This window comes from Schistocerca gregaria, chromosome 3 (assembly GCF_023897955.1).
Source record: "Schistocerca gregaria isolate iqSchGreg1 chromosome 3, iqSchGreg1.2, whole genome shotgun sequence".
NCBI classification, from domain to species: Eukaryota; Metazoa; Arthropoda; class Insecta; order Orthoptera; family Acrididae; genus Schistocerca; species Schistocerca gregaria.
In genome coordinates, this window is record NC_064922.1 from 673,388,507 (window position 1) to 673,396,011 (window position 7,505).

The window sequence follows — 7,505 nt, forward strand, 5'->3', positions numbered from 1 at the left end:
TCATCCCGTATCACTCGCTCTTTTCCATGTATATCACTTCCTCTTTTGATTCGTGAACAGAGTATTCACTATTAGTAACTGAAATTTATTACAGAACTCGATTAGTCCTTCGCCTCTCTCATTTGTTGTGCCCAACCCGTACTCACTTGCAGAATTTCCTTCTACTCCTTCCCCTACAACTTCATTCCAACCCTCTATGACTATTACATTTTCATCTTCCTTTGCTTATTTTATCACCCTTTCGACCTCCTTCACCTTCAGGTTGCGACGTCGGCATGCATTCCTGAAGTATCGTTGTCTCTGTTTGTTTGCTGTCGATTCTGATAACTACATCCATGTCACTGAACTATTCACAGTAATACAATGTCTACCTTAGCTTCTTGTTAATAATGCATCCTACTCCCGTTATTTTCTGCTGCTGTTAGTATTACCCTATACTCATATGACCAGATATCATCGTGTTCTTCGCATTTCACTTCACTGACACCTGATATAGGTAGATACAACCTTGGCATTTTCGTTTTCAAATTTTCTAATTTTCCAACCACATTAAAGCTTTTGACATTCCAAGATCTGACTCGTAGAACGTTATCATTTCATTCGTTTTTCAGTCTTTTTCGCATGGGCACCTCCCCATAGCAGTCTTCTGGCGGAGATCCGAATGGGAGACTATTCCTGATTCTTTTCCCAAAGTAAGGATCGTAATGACCCTTCTTCAATTACAGGCCACATGTCGTGTGGATGCACATTATGTGTCTTTAAGGCAGTGGTTTCCACAGTTGTCTGCATCCTCTTGCCGTTGATCATTGCTGATACTTCCGCCTTTAGGGGATTTTTCCTGTCCGAAGAACAACAGACTGCCTTTAACCTATGTCTGTTCCTCAGCCCTCTTTGATAAGGCTGAGAGCCGAATGAGGATGATTTCTTATGCCGGAAGTATTCTGCCGCCAGTGCTGATTATTAATGAATACGGTCTTTCGTTTTGTACATGGTACCGAAGACGTTTTGATTACTAATCAAAGACACTACATCTAGGCCACATAATAAAATAATCACATTCGTCCTCAATTAGTGTAGTAAGGGCATAGATGATCTCGCTGTTGATCGCCCTGTTTGTAGGACCAAGGTTTCCTATTTCAGAAGAACGGTGTTAAGGTAACCAATTACCGACTGCAGTGAATGCATATTGTCAAGATGAACAGCAATAAAAAAGTTTGATATTTTTCCGACAGTATAACACATTCCGTAAAACCTAGTGCTCTGAGTGATAAAGTTGGCTCCTGAAGCATTGTGCCCATAAACTCGTCTGAATTGGACTGAAATCAGTGTCTTAATACTTTGTAGTTTATGACAGTTACATTCTATAAACTTCGTATTTTGTGATCATTTTATGCTCTCGACAACAGCCTTTAAGAAATGCGAAGTAACTTTCTAGAGAAATATAGGCTACTACTATATAGGTTACTTTTATCAATCTCTATTTTGGAGTGTACGTAATTTGCGACAAGGAATAAGTGATGACTGGTGATAATTATGCCTCCATAAAACAAACATTGGCCCCCTCCCCAGTTAACCGGAAATAGTTTTCTTAAAGGTGTATGTAACTCTTGACTTAATTATACCCGGTTCGTAACTTTCCACATAGGAAATACGTACCACATAAATTCTAAAAAAGTTTAATTGTAATGAACAACTGATTAGTAGTGAATGGAGTCCATGACGCAAGGTAACAAATCTAGCGGTGTGATGGAAATATATAACCGATGCTTTGTGGTGGAAATGGGAAACGAAACTTTGTAAAGACATGTACAAGTAGCTTTTTTTACCCTTTTAATAATTACTGCATTACGCAAAATTGCAGACAGGTGGTGAAATAAAATCAAGCCTTTATCTGTCTCTTTATATAGTCCATGTTTCGAATGAGACACATTTTAGAAGTGACGTGAACCGAATAGTATATTTCGGTAGCGCTTTCGGAATGACAAATGTTAGCGGCGGTTGATGCATATTTCAGTAGCAACCACTTCCGCACTCCATACTTCAGAGATTCAAGGGCGACAGAAAATGTGTCAGCTGTGGATATTACAAAGCTTTTCTGCCGTATGTCACTATAAAAAACGGACTAAAAGCGGGGACATATCCTTTGCGTATTTAATATATGGGATATGAGGACGTCTGCTCGATGTGAAACATTGGCGTCGCGTTTCTACCGTTTTCCGGTGCACCAGCCACCTTAACAGTGTACCTCAGGCACGTGACGCAGATGCAAACAATCTCTGGCATATTCACAATTGCCACACCAAATAAGTGAAGAGACAGAAACACTGAAACAAATGTTCCATACGCAGACTGCCTTTGAAGAACACATTCTCTTATTAGAATTTTATTGTAGCCGATAGCATTTGGAGTACTGCAGTACTCATTATAAAAAAGAATGAAAATGTCCCATAACCGTGTCAGGTATACGGGACTTTCTACCTGCAGTTTATTATGGGATTTCATATCCAGTTAGATTGTAGTAAGGGATCAATTGACAGCTGGAAACAAGTTTCCATCATTTATGTCCAGACATCCTCTTTGAGCAGCGTTTTCCTTAACGTTAACACCTAATTTTGTACCAAATTCGAGTATAGTTCTTTATTGACAATATTGCTTTCTAGTTTCATGTTTCCGATGAATTTTTCAACACACAGCAAAAATGTTTCTTCCGACTAAGTGAGTTTCAAAATCAATAAGTCCCTTTCCTTCCGATGAGAGTTCCCTCAATGTTGGCGACCAGTATTTTGGTCCTACTGATTATTTATTTGTCGTCATCGGTTGGAGTACTCACAGGTGTTCTGTCCCTCTAGGTAAGGATATTTTCTCTGTTATACACACAGTATGCACCTGTTAATATAGGTTAGAGACACAGAGTCTACGAGTAATTGAAGGCGTAAGAAAACGTAATGTTGCAGCAAATGTAGTGGCCTAAAGGCGATGCAGATGTTCAAAAAATAAAACTGTGAGGATATCCTGAACGGCAAAGCAAGAATACATGGATGAGAGATGCTTGGCTGTCGATACAAGGATGACTACGGTAAAAATAGATGGTGCCTCTAGGAAAATAAAAGAGACTTTTGGAAAAAAAAAACGTTGGAGAAATTGTATAAATGTTAAGAGTTCTGAAGACAATCTGGTACTAAGCAAGGAAGGGACAGATGAAAGTTGGAAGGAATATTTAGAAGTCCCATATAAAGGAAGATGAGTTCAAAAAAGTAATAAAAGAGAAGAAAAGAAGTAGATGGCAATGAGATAAGAGCCACGGTAGCGTGACGAAAATTTAATAAAGAACTGTGAGATTATAGGTTCGAAAGAATGCCCATGGAGTTCCCACAGTATTATTGAGATCTGTTAGGGAGGCATCCCTGTGAAAATAATTCCACGTGTTCTGTAACGTACTTATGTGGGATAAGTGAAGTACCCTCAGACTTTGGGTAGTTCCGTGCCTCCTTGCTTGTGTGGACTAGTACTGTTTTCTCTCTAATAACTACGGAAGTTTTCCCAGGATTAAGGATCCTTCTGTAGAGGCCCGAAGCAAATTTTGTAACTCCGATCGGTCCATGCATGCCGGTCGTCGTCAGATACGCGCTCGCAATTAAGTTACTGTTGCTGAACTGAAGGTCTTTATTCTTCTGAATGACGTTAAGCAAATGTCGGACAGCCACCAGTTTAGCTGAACCCGACAAAAGGAGTAAGTCTTACTTCAAGATGGCGGACACAGTAGGTGTGTATATTAGCAATACATCAGTTCTTTAAGCTACGGTGGCCAAATAGAGATACGAATTATTTACACAAGAACGGAAATTTAGTAGTAACCTGCTTCGGGCAAGATAAGAGTGTGCTCCAGAGAAATGTAAAAATATGCAGTACTGGTCCTACGATTTATCTTAAAAGGCAGGCTGAAGAATACCAAACCTATATTTACAGTATTCGTAGATTTAGAAAAAGCTTTAGACTTTGATGCCGAAAATAAACTATTTGACATTTTGAACCACAGGGAATATAAGGTTATCTAAAAATCGTACAGGGACCAGACTGCAAATATGAGAATCGAAAGACAAGAAGGAAAAGCATTAGTTAGTAAGGAAATGAGAAATGAAACTTCCTGGCAGATTAAAGTTGTGTGCCGGACCGAGACTCGAACTCGGGGCCTTTGCCTTTCAAGGGCAAGCGCTCTACCATCTGAGCTAATCAAGCACGACTCACGCCAGAAAGTTTCATATCAGTGAACACTCCGTTGCAGAGTGAAATTCTCATTCTGGAAATGAGACAAGTTTGTTGTCTCTCACCGATCTTATTCAGTCGGTACACAGAAATGCAGTGAATAAAAAAAGCTTGGAAAAATTTATATCGGAAATTAAAGTTCCGTGAGAAGAAACAAGAACTTAGGTCTTTGGCAAAGAGAACGTAATTTCGTCAGAGATGACAAAGGAATGTCACGTTGTAATGCAATGGATAGCATCTTCAAAAGGCCTATTAATAAAATTAAATCACGCACGGGGGCCCGGGTTTGATTTTCCGCAGGAGAATGGGTGCTGTGTGTCCTCCATCATTTTCATCATCATTGACCCGCAAGTCGCCGAAGTAGCGTCAACTACAAAGGTTAGCAATGCGGCTGCCGAACCCCAAGGATATCCCGGCCAATAACTGCCATACGATAATTTAATTTTTTCACGTGATGCTGATATAATTAGATTCGAAAATGAGTCACAAAATGTAGTAGAAGAGATTTCCATTTTGACAGCATAATAACTAAAAAGTAAGTGAAATTCTACGTTAATTCCATTTACGTCTTTCCATTTGATCCATAAGCATGTTTTAACAATAGCTGGTTATTCGTGGTCTACGGGGAGCGACTTAAGTATTGTCGGAAAAGGTTCTGGGTCCAGTCTTTTAATACAACCACTTCATAATGTATTAATGAAAATTATCAACGATGGCAGCCGATACTTCCGGCATTAGAAGTCACTCTCGTTCTTCCAATGGCCTTGTCATGGAATGCGGAGGGTTGGACAGAGGTCCAGGGCACTCTCTTCCCATTGAGGTGGGAAACTGCCCCTAAATGACGGACGTCTCAGCAATGATTAGCGGCACGATGAATCAGAAGGCAACATAAACCACTGTATTAAACACACAATGTGTGTCCCCAGAACATGTGGCCTGTACTGTAAAAGTGTAATGGTGATATCTCCATTGGCAAGTGATCCCGAATTATTCCCCCACTCGGATCTTCGGGAGGGAACTGCCAAGGGAAAGGTGATCATGAGAAGAAGGTGAAATAACCGACAATTCCATAACATTCTACGAGTCGGAGCAGCGAAGGTAATTAATTTCAGCGTAGTAGGGAAGCTATATGACAAGAGGATCGAAAGAGGTTAATCTTGATATAGTGGACGTCAGGGAAGTTATGTGAAAAAAAATGTATGTGTATGTCTTCAGTGGAATTTAGGTTAATATCAACAGCAGGAAATAATGGTATAGCGAGAATAGGGTTAGTTATGAATAGGAGTGTATGGCAGATAGTAAGCTATTGAGAATAGTTCAGTGACACTTTTGTTCTCATTACATTCGACGGCAAATCACCGCCGACAACAATAGCTGAGATACACAAACCAAAGTCGAATGCAGAAGATATAAGAAGTAGGTGAGGATGTTGAAAGAATAATTCAGTATGTAAAATGAGGTAAATATCTAATAATGATGTGACATTGGAACGCGGTTGCAGGAGGAGTGGAAGAGCGTGTTACTGAAGAATATGGGATTCGTAGGAGGAATGAGAGAGGAAAATGACTGAGTTACACAATATACTTCAGATGGTAATGGCGAATACTCTGTCCACGAACCACAAGAGAAGGATGTATTCTTGGAAATGACACAGACATACCAGAAGATTCCAGCTGGATTACATCCTGGTCTGAGACTCCGAAATCAGAAACTGGACTGTCAGACGTACACAAAAGCACTCTTAAACTAACATCACAAATAAGCAATGATTAAGAGTAGACGGAAATCTAAGAGAATCGACCGGAAGAATCAATGTGGAAAAGTGGGATACTGAATGGCAGCCGTTAAGAAGTCTTGGATAACAGCAAGCGTATTTGAACTGATCGACGATAGTAGGACGTACAAACATTCTCACTGGAAACAGGAGTGGAGCAATACAACTCACTTCAGAATGAAATATGGGAAGTGCAGAATAAGCCACGGCTCTATGACCGCAGGAGAAATGTGAAGAAATCGGAAAAGAAACTGAAGTACAGACGCAGAATACAGAACCTTGAAACAAACTTTGATGTAATTAAGGAAAAGGCGGCGACATAAAGAGTGGAATGGGTATTCCATGACTAAACGCAGAGGAGAGCGCAGAAAGGTGGAAAAGAATACACTGAACTACTCTGTTAAGGGAAGGTCGTCTCTGATGACTTAACAGAGGAAGAAACTGGAGTCGGTATGGAAGACATACCGGATATAGAGTTAGTGTCGGAATTTAAGAGCTCTACAAGATTTTATATCAGGTAAGACAGAATGATAAATAACGTGCCAACGGATTTTCTAAAACGACTGGGAGAAGTGGCAACCAAACGGCTGTTAAAATTGGTGTGTAGACGTAGCATTAGACTTTCGGAAAAACGTAATTCGCCAAATTCCGAAAATAGCGTAGGCGGGTAAGTGCAAGAATTATCACACAATCAGCAGAAAGTTGCTGCTGACAAGAATAACGTACAGAAGTATGGGGAAGAAACTTCAGTATCTGTTAAGTGAAGATCAGTTTGTCATCAAGAAAGGTAATGACACGAGAGAGGCTGTTCTGACATTACATTTCACAATGGGGTCGCTCATTGGATTTTTTGTCAAAGCATTCGACAATGTGAAATGATTGTGTTGCAGTTCTGATAAAATAGATGTAAGCTGTAGCAAGACATGCGTAATATACAATATTTTCAACTACCAAAATGGATCAAAACCACTGGACGATCGCGAACGAAGTGTTCGGATTAATAAGCGTGTAAAAGTGGGGTGTATTTCTTGCCCGTGCTGTTTAGCTATAATGAAAAGAAAAGAAAGGTTCAAGAGAGGGAAAAAGATTCAAGGTGAAAGGACGTCAGTAAAAAGATTCCTTGATGACATTGCTATTCTCAGTGAAACTGAAGAACACTCAGATGAGTACAGATTATGGAATGAGAGTGAAACGGGAAAAGTCAAAAGTAATGGGATGTGGCAGAAAAGAGAATAGCGAGAAACGTAACTCCAAAATTCTTGATCACGACGTAGAGGATTAAGGAATTCTGCTACCTAGGTATCAAAGTAAACCATGACGTTCCGAGCCATGAGAAAATAAAAAGCAGATCAGCAGAGCAAAGACGGTGTTACTGGCAGGAGAAATTCTCTGATATCAAATATAGTCCGTAATTTGAAGAAGAAATTCTTAAGAATGAATGTCTGGAGCACAACATTATATGGTAGTG

The 7,505-nt window shown here is 39.9% G+C and overlaps 1 non-coding gene across 1 annotated transcript; it reads right to left on the reverse strand.

Annotated features, from left to right (window-relative positions):
* Positions 1-4,162: 4,162 nt before the first annotated feature.
* Positions 4,163-4,237, reverse strand: Trnas-uga (transfer RNA serine (anticodon UGA)). Its single transcript has one exon. It is a non-coding gene; the product is annotated as a tRNA-Ser (tRNA).
* Positions 4,238-7,505: the final 3,268 nt, after the last annotated feature.